Here is a 12,549-nt window from a genome sequence, read left to right as displayed (position 1 = left end):
TATCTTGTGAAGCTTTATCACTTTTCATTCTTGAGCTGATTGACTATCTTGCCGTGTTTGAGATGCTTGGATGATTTTCATGACGGCCTTCACTCTTTAACTCTTTACGTGTTGGATGTTACCCATTCTTTTCATTCCTTGAGATTCATTGAGAAATATGTAATTGTTGTTGTGTTTGTTTGTTTCTCTTTAATGTCTCTGGATTTGTCCCTTGCTTTGTTTTTTATTTTGCCCAGGAGTGCAAAAGCCTAAGTGTGAGGGGATTTGATGTGTCATCATTTTCTCCTAATTCTTAACCCTTTTTGTCACCATTTTAATTACTGATTAGCCTTAATTGTCAAATTAATTATGCAGCTTTATCATTTAGGCATATTGGATTAATTTTGTGTTTTTAATTTAATTTCAGCAGAATTATAAGCAATTGGGCTTGAATCCAGAATTGGGCTTGGACTTGAAGAGATCAGACTATTTTATTCTACCAAATCTTATCTTATCTAGATTTTATCTCATGTAGATATTATTTCATCTAGATTTTATCTTATCATATCTAGATTTTATCTCATCTAGATATTATTTCATCTAGATCTTATCTTATCTTATCTAGATTTTATTTCATCTAGATTTTGTCTTATCTTATCTTATCTAGATTTTATTTTATTTATGAGCTTGGACTTAAAACAGATTTGTAAGCATTGGGGCTAAGAACTATATAACAACACCAAGGTTCTAGTTTTAGTCCTCGCTCCTCTCTCTCTCTTTTCGTTTTAGTCTCTTCTTTTCGTTTTAGCCACTTTTCATTTTAGGGACAAAGAATAATTTTAGATTTTGCAATTCCAATTTTTACTATTCACGTAGCAATAAAATTTCATTTTCTGCTTCAATCTACAATTTTGTTTCTACTGATTAATAGAAGGCTAAGTCTCCAGCGTTGTTTTCTCTTGAGGATCAAGCACAGCTCTCTTTGAGGTTTTATTATTTCTATTGAATTCTGATCAGTTTCTCCTCTTCACCAATTACTCTATATTTGTTGCTATTAATCCATGCATGCTTAGTGCTTGATTAATTGTCTCTGCGCTTAATTTATGTTCATGCTTAATGATCAGTTTTGTTCATGATTAATTGGTGTATGTGTTACTTAATCACATAATGAATGCCTTATGTTAAATTTCACTTAGTAATTTAATTTAGGGTTGGATTAAGTGGTTGAATTGATAAAGGATAAATTCTCGTAATCTAGGATAAGAGACTTGCTTGTGAATCAAGGGGAACAACATGTTTTAATTCTGATATTTTCTAATTCAAATTTACTTGCTGTTTAATTTACAAAAACAAACAACCCCCCCCCCCCAATTCGTTACTGTTTTATTACTATCTGTTATGAACGTTTGGTTTACCATTGCTCGTTGGGAGACGACCTAGGATCACTTCCTAGATACTGCATTTTTAATGTTTATTTGATTCAGGTACGGCCTCGATCACACGCAAAGACAAATATGGTCATCTGTTCCCTTTGTCAAAGACTCAATGTCTTTTGCCAAGACTATTCCAGTCTCCCTTTGCTATCCAGAGACAATCAAGTCCAATGGCACGCAGAGACAATTATGGTCATCTTCTCCCTTTGTTGAAGACTCAATGTCTTTCGACCGAGACTATTATAGTCTCTCTTTGCTATCCAGAGACAATCAAGTCTGATGGCACGCAGAGACACATATGGTCATCTGCTCCCTTTGTCAAAGACTCAATGTCTTTCGACCGAGACTATTGCAGTCTCCCTTTGCTATCCAGAGAAAATCAAGTCCGATGGCATGCAGAGACAAATATGGTCATCTACTCCCTTTGTCGAAGACTCAATGTCTTTCGGCCAAAATTGTTAAAGTCTCCCCTTCGTCATCCAGAGACAATAAAATCCGATGGCATGTGGAGACCAACATGTTCACCCGCTTTCGTTATTTTGAGACTATTTTTTAGTCTCCTTTACCATCCAGAGACAAGCAAGTCCGATGGTATGCAGAGACGATGATGGTCATCTGTTTTTAAATATTTTGAGACTATTGAAGTCTCCTTTTCCATCCAAAGACAAGCGAGTCCGCTGGCACAAGGAGACCCTCATGGTCATCCATTTTTCATTTGATTTCAAGACTATTGTAGTCTCTGTTGCTATCCAGAGACAATCGAATCCGATAGCATGCAGAGACCGTCATGATCGTCCACTTTCATAACTTTCAAGGCCTCAAGGCTTTTGTTGATATACCTGATGCTTCCTATGCTCTTTCTTTTGACAGGTTTCGCTGATTGAGCTAGTGGTCAATCAAGTGGAGAAATCGCTCGAACGAAATTAGTGTCTTATCTTTACTTCCCTTTTATCTCCAATAAAATATAAGTAAAAGGGGGCAATTTTCATACCCTAATTTTGTCCGGGGACGATTGTTTAACATGTCGATTTTTGCCAACCGAGTTGAGCTGCTTAACACCAATTGTCACGCAATCCATAGGATTTTGTGCCATTTCGGAAGGAAATGAGCAAAATACTCAAAATGGGGGCAAAATGGTCAATTTAGGGGTATTTTTCAACCCCTGGGCCCATTAAATAACTTAGAGGAGAAGTAACCAGCTCGCCTGGGGGAGTTGTGTTGCAACCTCCTCCCCCCATTTTGCTATAAATAGGCGTGGGGCTAAGGGGAAGGGGTCCAGCATCCTTAGTAAGCATAATTCACTGAAATTAGTTAGAAGAAGGAGGAAAAAAAGAAGAAAAATCAAGGCCGAGGCGCTTCTGTAACCTTCCGTAACATTTCTGTGAATGTTCTTCACCGTTCTTCGTCGTTCATCGTTCTTCGATCGGTTAGTTTCTAATTTCGAAGCTTTGAATTCATTCTATGCACCCTTAGGGGTCCATTCTTGCTTTGCATGTCTTCATCTTCATTCTTCTACCGTCGGTGTTCTTTTTCTTTGTTTTAAGCGAGTTCCGACCGATCGTTTAAGCCATAATCTCACTTAATCAATGTTTAAATGAATTTCAACCGATCGTTTGTATTGTAATCTTGTTTAATCACCTTTAATATAAAATTCAACCAATCGTTTATGTTGTAACCCTAGTTAATCATCAAAAAAATAAGTTTCAACCGGTCATTTACTTTGAAAGTTCTCTTTTAATGAGTTGAGAAATAACCAAGTGAAACCAAAGCTAAAATCAACTCACAAATCAAGCTTTGCCCGCAAGAAAATCGCTCGAATCCGTTCAAAGGTCCAACGCCTTAAATGGCCTTTTTACTTTTATCGGTTAAAACGAATCGTTTAAAAGTATAAAATCAACACCCTGCATAACTTTCTTGCTTTTTAAAGAACTACGTAGGTTTGAGTTCCTCATCGCAATTGAGGATTCGTAGGAGCAAAAGTCCCACTTTTGTCAACCCCAAAAAGATAAAAACATAAAAAAGGGAAATAAAATAATTTTAAAGTCATGATTTTGCACATTTGATTAAAGGTTGTCGTCCCTTGTGACGGACACATGGGGTGCTAATACCTTCCCGTACGTAAACAACTCCCGAACCTTTATTTCTTAAAATTTGTAGACTCGTTCTTAATTTTTTTGACGTTTTCCTCGAATAAACACTGGTGGTGACTCTGCGCGTTTTCCTTCCTTGGAAGATGCACCTGTGAGCCTCGCGTCGCCCTCCCGCCAAAGGGTAGGTTGCGACACTTTGTAAGATTTGATCAATGTGATCATAATTATCATGTTTACCTAGAGAATGAAGCTCATTCATAATGGCTTGGAAGCGTCCAAACATGGTTTGGATATCTTCTCCCTCTTCCATACTAAAGAGTTCATACTTACATGTCAGAAGACTCAACTTATTACATTTTACCTCAGAGGACCCCTCGTAGGTAATGGCTAAGGTGTCCCACATTTGTTCAATGCTTCTAAAGTTGTAAACCTTAGAGTATTCTTCTTGTGATAAAGCCCACAATAGAGCATTTCTTGCACACGAGTTGAGAAGAAATCTGGACTTATGTTCATTCAATCCATTTGTCCCTGGGGATATCATTCTTTTATGAATCTAGGGGAATATGATTGTCATTTTCTACAACATCCCACATATCAATGTAAGTGGATTCAAAGAAGGCAATCATTCTTTTCTTCCACTAGTCATAATTGGCTCCCTTGAACATAGGGGGCTTGTTCACAACAAATCCTTCTTCCATTGTTTTAGGAATTAACTTTTCTCTAGTCTATCAAGAGCTCAACCCAAAGGCTAAGCTCTGATACCAACTGAAGTACCTGAAACACACTAGAAGGGGGGTAGAATAGTGTGATGGAGAAAACTTAGTCTTTCGAAAACTTTGAAAGCTTTTCTAAAATAGATACCAATGGACGATGGGATTTTTCTTAGGGGTTTGAAATCACTTTGTGCTTTGCAAACCAATTTAGAAAACTTAGACACAATAGTGTAAAAGTAAACTATAGAAAAGAACTTGTTATATAGAAGTTGTAAAGAAAACAGAGGTTTTATACTGGTTCACCCCAACTCTTGGGCTACGTCTTATTCTCCTTCAAAACTTGAAGGGTTTCACTAATCAATTCTTTGATTACAACTAGTATTCTCTATGCCACTTCTGGCTACAACGAGTACTCTCTAGGCCATTCTTGGCACTAGCCTTAATCTCCTCCTAAGATTAAGAGCCAACTATTCTTTGTCGCTAAGCCACTCCTGGCTTTCACAAACATCAGATGTTTGATAGAAAGTGTATTATAAGATTCACTCAATTCGCTCAAGTTTCTTTCATAAACTAAAACTGACAACATTACTACACTTTGTTCATTTTGTCTCAGGTTATTCTTTATTGATTCGACAACCTTAACATAAGCATCTTTAAGTTTTATATAGACTTTAGAGCTTCGATCCATTGAGAGATCCTAGCTAGTCGTTGTCTAATAGCTTTGGCACTTCCCACGAGGCCTTTATTTTGTAGAGAAAGAGAGTGGGGACCCTTAACACTTTCTATAGCATATTGTTAACATTTTAATTATGTTAGAATTTAAGTTGGCCAAGTGTAACAAAATCCCAATTGTAGTATTGAACTGAAGCTTAGGTTGTCTCGCAAGGGAATAGTGCAAGGATGAATATTCAAATTAAAACCTTTCGAATAAAGATATTTTTGTGTTTTATATTTTAAATTTCCTAAAACTAAAACTAATCAAAACAAAAAGTATGAGGCTTAAACAAGATCATTCTATCCCTAGAGATAACCCCAATTAAGTATCTAATTTAGTTCATGTTTCAACGAGACTCGTCAAAGTGAATGTCAATTCCTGAAATCATCCATGAGGTGAGCAGACTCACAAACCATTAAGTATAGAAGGTGAATAATGAACTCAAGCAATATATTAATGTGAAAAAATTACATCAAATAGGGTTCAATCCTTTCTTCTCCTAGCTAAGAAAGAAACTAGTCACTCATGAAATACAAGAGAGAGAAGGGGAAAGGGTTTTTCAGTGAAGGGTGGTGTGTAGAAGTGTTTTTGTTGTTGCCTATGCCTATTTATTTATAGAATCATAGATGTTTTTAATATAGGCAAATAATCTCCTTAATTTACAAAATAATATAATTTATACAAGAAAATTATCTCTTCAGCTGATATAATCTGTTTTAATTGTAACAATTATCTTCCAAGTGATTTTTTCCATTTATCTTTGATCTATATCTCCATAATTATCTCTATTTTGAATTAATTCAGTTTCTAGACGCACTGCCTGGCATGTTCCTCGCTTAAGCGAGATATCTTCTGTAAAATTTCATTTTTTTCCTCTATTTGAGTTGGCTTGAGCAGCTTATACCTCGCTTGAGTGAGGCTACCTTGTAAAATTTCCTTATTTCTCTGTAAAAACTCACAAAATCATATTAAAAACTTCTTAAATCGCAAATCCTATCTAAAATATATTAAAAACTGAAAATATAACAAATTTGATTCAAAGCAAGGCTTAAAGTATACTAAAGTATCAAATAAATGTCTCAAATTGCATATGAAAATACGATAAATTTGACGTTTATCACAAATCTTCAGAGAATTACAGTTCGCCAGTGTCACCTTGTGCTCAGAGCCGACTTTCAGCGTACAAATCAAATACAATGTTAACAACATAAGACAAAATGAATTAAGAATGTAAAGACAAGATAACTTAAATCTTCCCTTTTATGCGCTATGGCACAAGTTATTCACTGAACCTATGGATGTTACTTTCTGATGATTGCTTTCAGTACTTGAGGATCGAGTAACTATTCTAATGCTTTTGTACTATGCGCCAAGTGCTAAAGCACTTGTCTTCTAAGGGTTGGACATTAAGGCAGTATCGTCTAATGACTAAGACTTTGGTTATCGTCCAAAGCCTTTTTGTTCATGATTTATGCTTGTATCTCATATAGATAGATAAACCTGTAGCTTAAGCATGAAAGGTTAATACGTAAAATTTATACTGTGTTAACATCAAAACCTTAGGGATTTAATTGTTTGGTATAGTCTAATGTGACTTGGACGCAGCTAGACTTGACAAGAACCGAAAACATTGGATGATTAATGTGACTTGGACGTAGCTAGACTTAACAAGAACCAAAAACATTGGATGATGTTTTGCTCCTCAAAATTCTGATAGTTTTGATGATAACAAACATTAAAATTTGATCATTTATATTATGCGTCCAATATCATCTTTCAAATTCTTACACTTGTTTTCTTAAAAAGAACTCTATAACGTATAATCTGCTATAAACAAACAAGTGTCCAAAAGCCTTTGAGAAAAATAACATCCAATGTTCTAAGTCTTTTGAACGTCCAAATTGGATCTAAGAAACCTATACAAATTTTTAAACTTTTTTTTCAAGTTTGAGAGAATGCACTTATACTCTGAACATGGATGCCTTTAGCTTAAATATCTTGTACCTTTGTCCCCTTGCCTTTTTTTATTTCACCTCATCATTTGAATTTCAAGTTTGTGAAAAGGAAGGACAAAAGAAAGGAATATCAAAACACACAGTCTTTTCAAAAATCACCGATGTACATGTAGTAAAGACAACGTGAACTTTGCTCATAAAAAGGACTATACTATTATTTGTTTCTCTCTCCGCCTTAAGCTGAACATTGCAATGAGATAAGGTCTGTGAGACAACAAATATTTTCATAAGGCTTTTCTTGAAGCCTATAAAACAAGAAGGAAGCAAAACAGTTAAATAACTTTGGCATTTTATCATCTTCAATCTCTTGCTCTAAAATAAGTCTCTAAATGATTATAATTTGAGTGCATAGTGTGTCATCCTTTTCTTAGCAAAGTTTTCTTGGAATATGTTTTCACTATATAGTCTCTCTTTGAGAATTATATGAATTTTAATCATTCAAATGGTTGTTTGGAAATCCATGAGTGACATAGAGATAAAACAATACTTGGGTGTTTATCAATTTCAAGGTGAGAAAAAGGGTATGCCATAAATGACATAAGGAATACTTGTTGTAAGCCAGGTATGCAAAGTAGAATACTTGTTTTGTAATATGTTTTGATTAGTGGAACCTTTCTAAAGGAGAACTAGCGTACCTTACGAGATTAAATGAACTAGTACAAAACAAGTGTTTATACTTTCTTCTTAGACCTAACTTGTTTTGTCTTGTTTACACCCTTAGTGCACAAGCTATTTATATATTTGTTTTAACAATTTTGTTTATGAACACATTTGATGATCTTTTTATAAGCATGTTTTCAAATTTCGTTTCCATATTTGACTTCAAAAAAAAGTTTATCTTTGAGAAAAAGTTTTAGAATTGCACTGACACACTATTCGACTTCCTTATAGTATGTTCCATTTATTTCACAAGTAACAACAAAATAGAACTATATATTATGTAAAAAAATAGATAACAAAAAAATTTGGCTCCCTTCCATACTTCTTCCATTTCCCTTCCATTACTCATTTAAGAGGCTTTTATTGCATGAATTTGTTAGGCTCTAAGAGGGTACCATATTTTTTTTTGTTCTGCACCATAGTATGCTCTATTGGAGGCAATTTTGATCAAGCCGAGTAGTTCCATTTGTTGAAGCAAAACCCTTTCTAAACTAAATAGTTTAATGACAACAAACTTTTAAGAACCGAAAATGTGTAGCATTGGCCTAAAGTGAAGGTTTCTTAAATTTGAAGATTGTCGAACTTCAAAAGCAAGAAAGCATAAGCAGAAAGGAAATCATGAATTCTATGTCAAAGTGCAGAGGTAGTCTCAGATTTAAAAGTAAGCATGGAATTAAGTTGGTTCATTCAACTTCATATTATGCTTAAGCTAATGGTCAAGTTGAGGCAACCAACAAAAATTTTGATCTTATGATTAAGAAAAATGCTGAGGATAAGCCTTGCAAATGGCATAAAACATTAAGAAAAATGTTGAAGATGAGCCTTTTTTTTCTACTGTGTCAAAAATCATTTTTACTAGAATTATGAACTTCAAGTCTACCAAAGAGATTTGGGATTATCTCAAATCACAGTATAAAGGTTGTGAAAGAACCAAAGCCATACAAGTGCTCAACTTGGGCAGAAAATTTGAGATGCAAAGCATGAAGGAGACTACGACAATAAAAGGCTATGTTGATCGACTGTTAAGCATAGCAAATAAAGTGCAATGTCTTGGGAAGCACTTTCCTGATGAAAGAATAGTGCAAAGATTATGGTTACTCTACCTGAAAAGTATGAATCAAAGATATCAGCATGAGTCAAAAGACCTATCAACCATCACTTGGGACAATTGATAAATGCTTTGCAAGTACAAGAACAGAGAAGAATGATGAGACAATAGGAGGCGGTACAAGATGTTTTTCATATTAAAAGCACAAAATTCAAAAAGTTGCAAAGACAAGTAGAACAACAAATGGAAGAACATAAAACCAGAACGCTCTAACAAGCATCTAGGTGAGACCTTTCCTCTTTGTCCGCATTACAAACAGACAAACCATCCTCAAGTCATATGTTAGTGGAGGCCAGATGTCAAGTGCAAAAAATGTAGCGATATGGGACATGTAGAAAGAATATGCAAGTCTAAACTACGAGAAGCAAAGGTGACTATGAAGGAACAAGAATATGAGCAACTCTTTGTTGCAACATGTTTTTCTACAAGCAATAGTTCCAGTGATTCATGGTTAATAGACAGTGGTTGGACAAACCATATGACCAATAACCATAAGATCTTTAAAGACCTTGATGAAACCGTCACTTCCAAAGTAAAAATTGAAAATTGTGATTTCATCTCACTTAAGGGAAAATGGACCATTGCTATTGAAAGCTTGACAGGTTTGAAATATATCTCTGATGTCTTATATGTTCCTAACAATGATCAAAATTTACTCAGTGTTGCACAACTTGTAGAAAAGGGCTACAAAGTCATATTTCAAGACAACTGGTGCTTGATCAAAGACACAAAAGGCAAAGACGTATTCATGGTGAAAATGAAATCTAAAAGCTATGCGATAAATCTAATGGAGGAGGAGCAAAGAGATTTTCCAAGCACAACCACCAATGTTGAACTATGGCACAAAAGACTCGGACATTTCCACCGTGCTGGAATTTTATATACATGCAGAAGCATGCCTTGGTTAAAGGTGTCTTGATGCATGAAGACAGTTTGGTTGATTGTGTGGCTTGCCAATATGGTAAGCTAGTCAGAAAACCATTTCCTCAAACAACTTGGAAAGCAACTCGAAATCTACAACTGGTGCATAAATACTATATTACATTTATTGATGATTATACCATATTTTGTTGGATTTATTTCTTTAAATCCAAGAGTGAGGTTGCTAATTTTTTCTGGAAATATAAAGCATTAGTAGAGAATCAAAGTGGTTGCATGTTGCAAACAATAAGGTTTGTCAGAAGTACAAGATCTTTATCTGAGATTTATCAAAGGAGTAATGTTGCTATCTTAGAACCTGGAGACTTGAAGAAGTTAAGAAGGATAACAATTGATAAATGTTATGAAAGAAGAGCTAAAGATAATTGGAAAAACTGACACTTGGGAGCTAGTGGACAAACTTCAACATAAGAAACCTATAGGAGTCAAATGAACTTATAGAACCTAACTCAATTTAGATGGTTCTATAAACAAATACAAGGCTAGGTTGGTGGTGAAAGGCTATGCTCTGGTGTTTGGAGTAGATTTTCTAGAAACGTTTTCTCTGGTTGCACGCCTTGATACAATTAGAATGCTACTTGCCTTGATTGCATATAAAGGGTGTAAAGTTTATCATTTAGATATAAAATCTGCTTTTCTAAATGGTTACTTTTAGGAGGAGATTTATGTAGAGCAACCTGAAGGGTTTCAAGTCAAAGAAGAGGAGGAGAAAAGTTTACAAGTTGAAAAAGGCACTATATAGTCTTAAACATGCTCTTAGGGTCTAGTACAACATGATAAATGTTCATCTTCAGGATCTTGGATTTTTCAAAAGTCCAAGTGAAATTGTATTATATTTGAAGTTGGTTGATGCAAATTTAATCATTATTGTTGGCTATGTTGATGATTTGCTTGTGACAGAAAGTGATGAGAAACTCATAAAGGTGTTTATAACTGAAATGTGCAAAGTGTTTGAAATGACAGACCTGACTTGATGAGTTTTTTTTTGGGATTGGAGGTGAAACAAGATCATAGTGGAATCTTCATTTTCCAAAAGAAGTATTCAAGGGAAATACTAAAAAAGTATCATATGGAGCACTATCAAAGCACTACATCTCCAATGAACCAAAAAGAGAAGTTTAGCGAGGATGATATAGCTAATAAAGTTGATGAAAAGCATTATAGAAGCCTGATAGGTTGCTTAATGTATCTTACTGCAACCATACCAAACATTTTGTTTGTAGTAAATATACTTTCAAGGTTCATGCATTGTGCTAGTGAAGTACAATTTCAAGTTGCCCAACAAGTTGTTAGATATATTAAAGGCTATATAGTCTATGGTGTGATGTACTCTCATTCTCATAATTTTAAGCTTCATGGATACTCTAATAGTGACTGGGCAGGTTTTGTTGATGACATAAGAAGGACCTCCGGTTATTGTTTTAGTTTTGCTATGGAGTTTTTTCATGGTGTTCTAAAAAACAAGAAGTTATAGCTCAATTGATGTTGTAGGGAATCAAGCTCTTTGGATCAGGAAAACCATGATAGATTTGCATATGGAACAAGAAGAGTGCAAACAGATGTTTGTGGACAACCAAGCTGCATTCTCAATTTCCATTGATATGGTGTTTCATGGCAAAACAAAGCATTTTAGGATAAAGATTTTTCTTCTAAGAAAGGTTTAAAGGGAAGGAGAAGTATAGCTATTATATTACAAAACAGAGAATCCAAGTGCTGACATCCTGACCAAGGCACTTTCAAAAGCAAGATTTGAATACTTGAGACAAAAGCTTGGAGTTTGTAGTTCCAAAGTCAAGGAGGAGTGTTGAAGGATGTAGTTGTTGAAACTGTTTAACAAATTGTTTTATCTATCTATTAGCAGTTCTGTTTTGGATATTCCTTCTACAACCACAATATCTTATCTTGTTTCTTTTATCGTTATATTTCATATCTCATAAACTAGAAACAACACTACCTATTACTACATATATGTGTGACCAACTATAACATTTTTTTTAAATCTCCTTATGTTTTCAAACTTACTATGACTACAAAGACAATTTAGTTTATCATTTCCATGATCATTTTTCATTCTATTTTTCTTGCTTTAGTTACTTATGATTCAAGTACCCAAAGACTACTAAGGTGTTTTTAGATAGATTATGTTCTTTAGGGATTAGATCATTTTTATATTCTTCTGTTATTATAAAATTGCTTATCATGTACCTGTTGAACTTTAAAGCAAGGCTTCTAAATTTACAGATTGTGTATATTTTAGATTAAAAACATATATTCTAACACAAGGAAAGGTTTTCCTATTTCAGAAATCAAATTGATTTTGTACCATTCGTTTCTTATTGGATCGACTTGTCCAAGGTCCATTAACTCAGATGTCGAACAACACAACACAAATAGACATTATTATAACCCATACTAGACCTAAAAAGCGAGAGAGATTACACTTTCACACTTGAATTCTTCTAAGCTAGGTCTCCTTTCTCCAAGACACGACCTAGCAACATGAACATATTTCATTTCAAAATGCAAAATACTTTCCATCTTTTTTCTCAGTAGATGAGACTAGACATAGTTCAAGTTGTGAATGAACTAGTATAAATTTCTAGTTTTTTTTTCTCTCTTTCCTAATGCTATATAACATTGGACAATCCTTTTTATTTTTGTCTTGTAAAAACGTTAATTGTGAACAAGTTTTTCGAAGTTCATAACACATAATATAATTCCTTTCTTGTGTGCTTCTTGATTTTTCAGCACTAACAGTAAAATATAATTTTATATTATCATTTAATCATAAAAAAATTGCATATAATAAAATTGTTAATTTTTAGGACAACTTCATTAAAAATAGACTCACGGTGACTTTTTTTATTGACTGTTTGTATAAAATTAATTTACACCAT

This window comes from Glycine max, chromosome 19 (genome assembly GCF_000004515.6).
Source record: "Glycine max cultivar Williams 82 chromosome 19, Glycine_max_v4.0, whole genome shotgun sequence".
Taxonomy (NCBI): domain Eukaryota; kingdom Viridiplantae; phylum Streptophyta; class Magnoliopsida; order Fabales; family Fabaceae; genus Glycine; species Glycine max.
Note: the sequence above shows the minus strand (reverse complement) of the source record.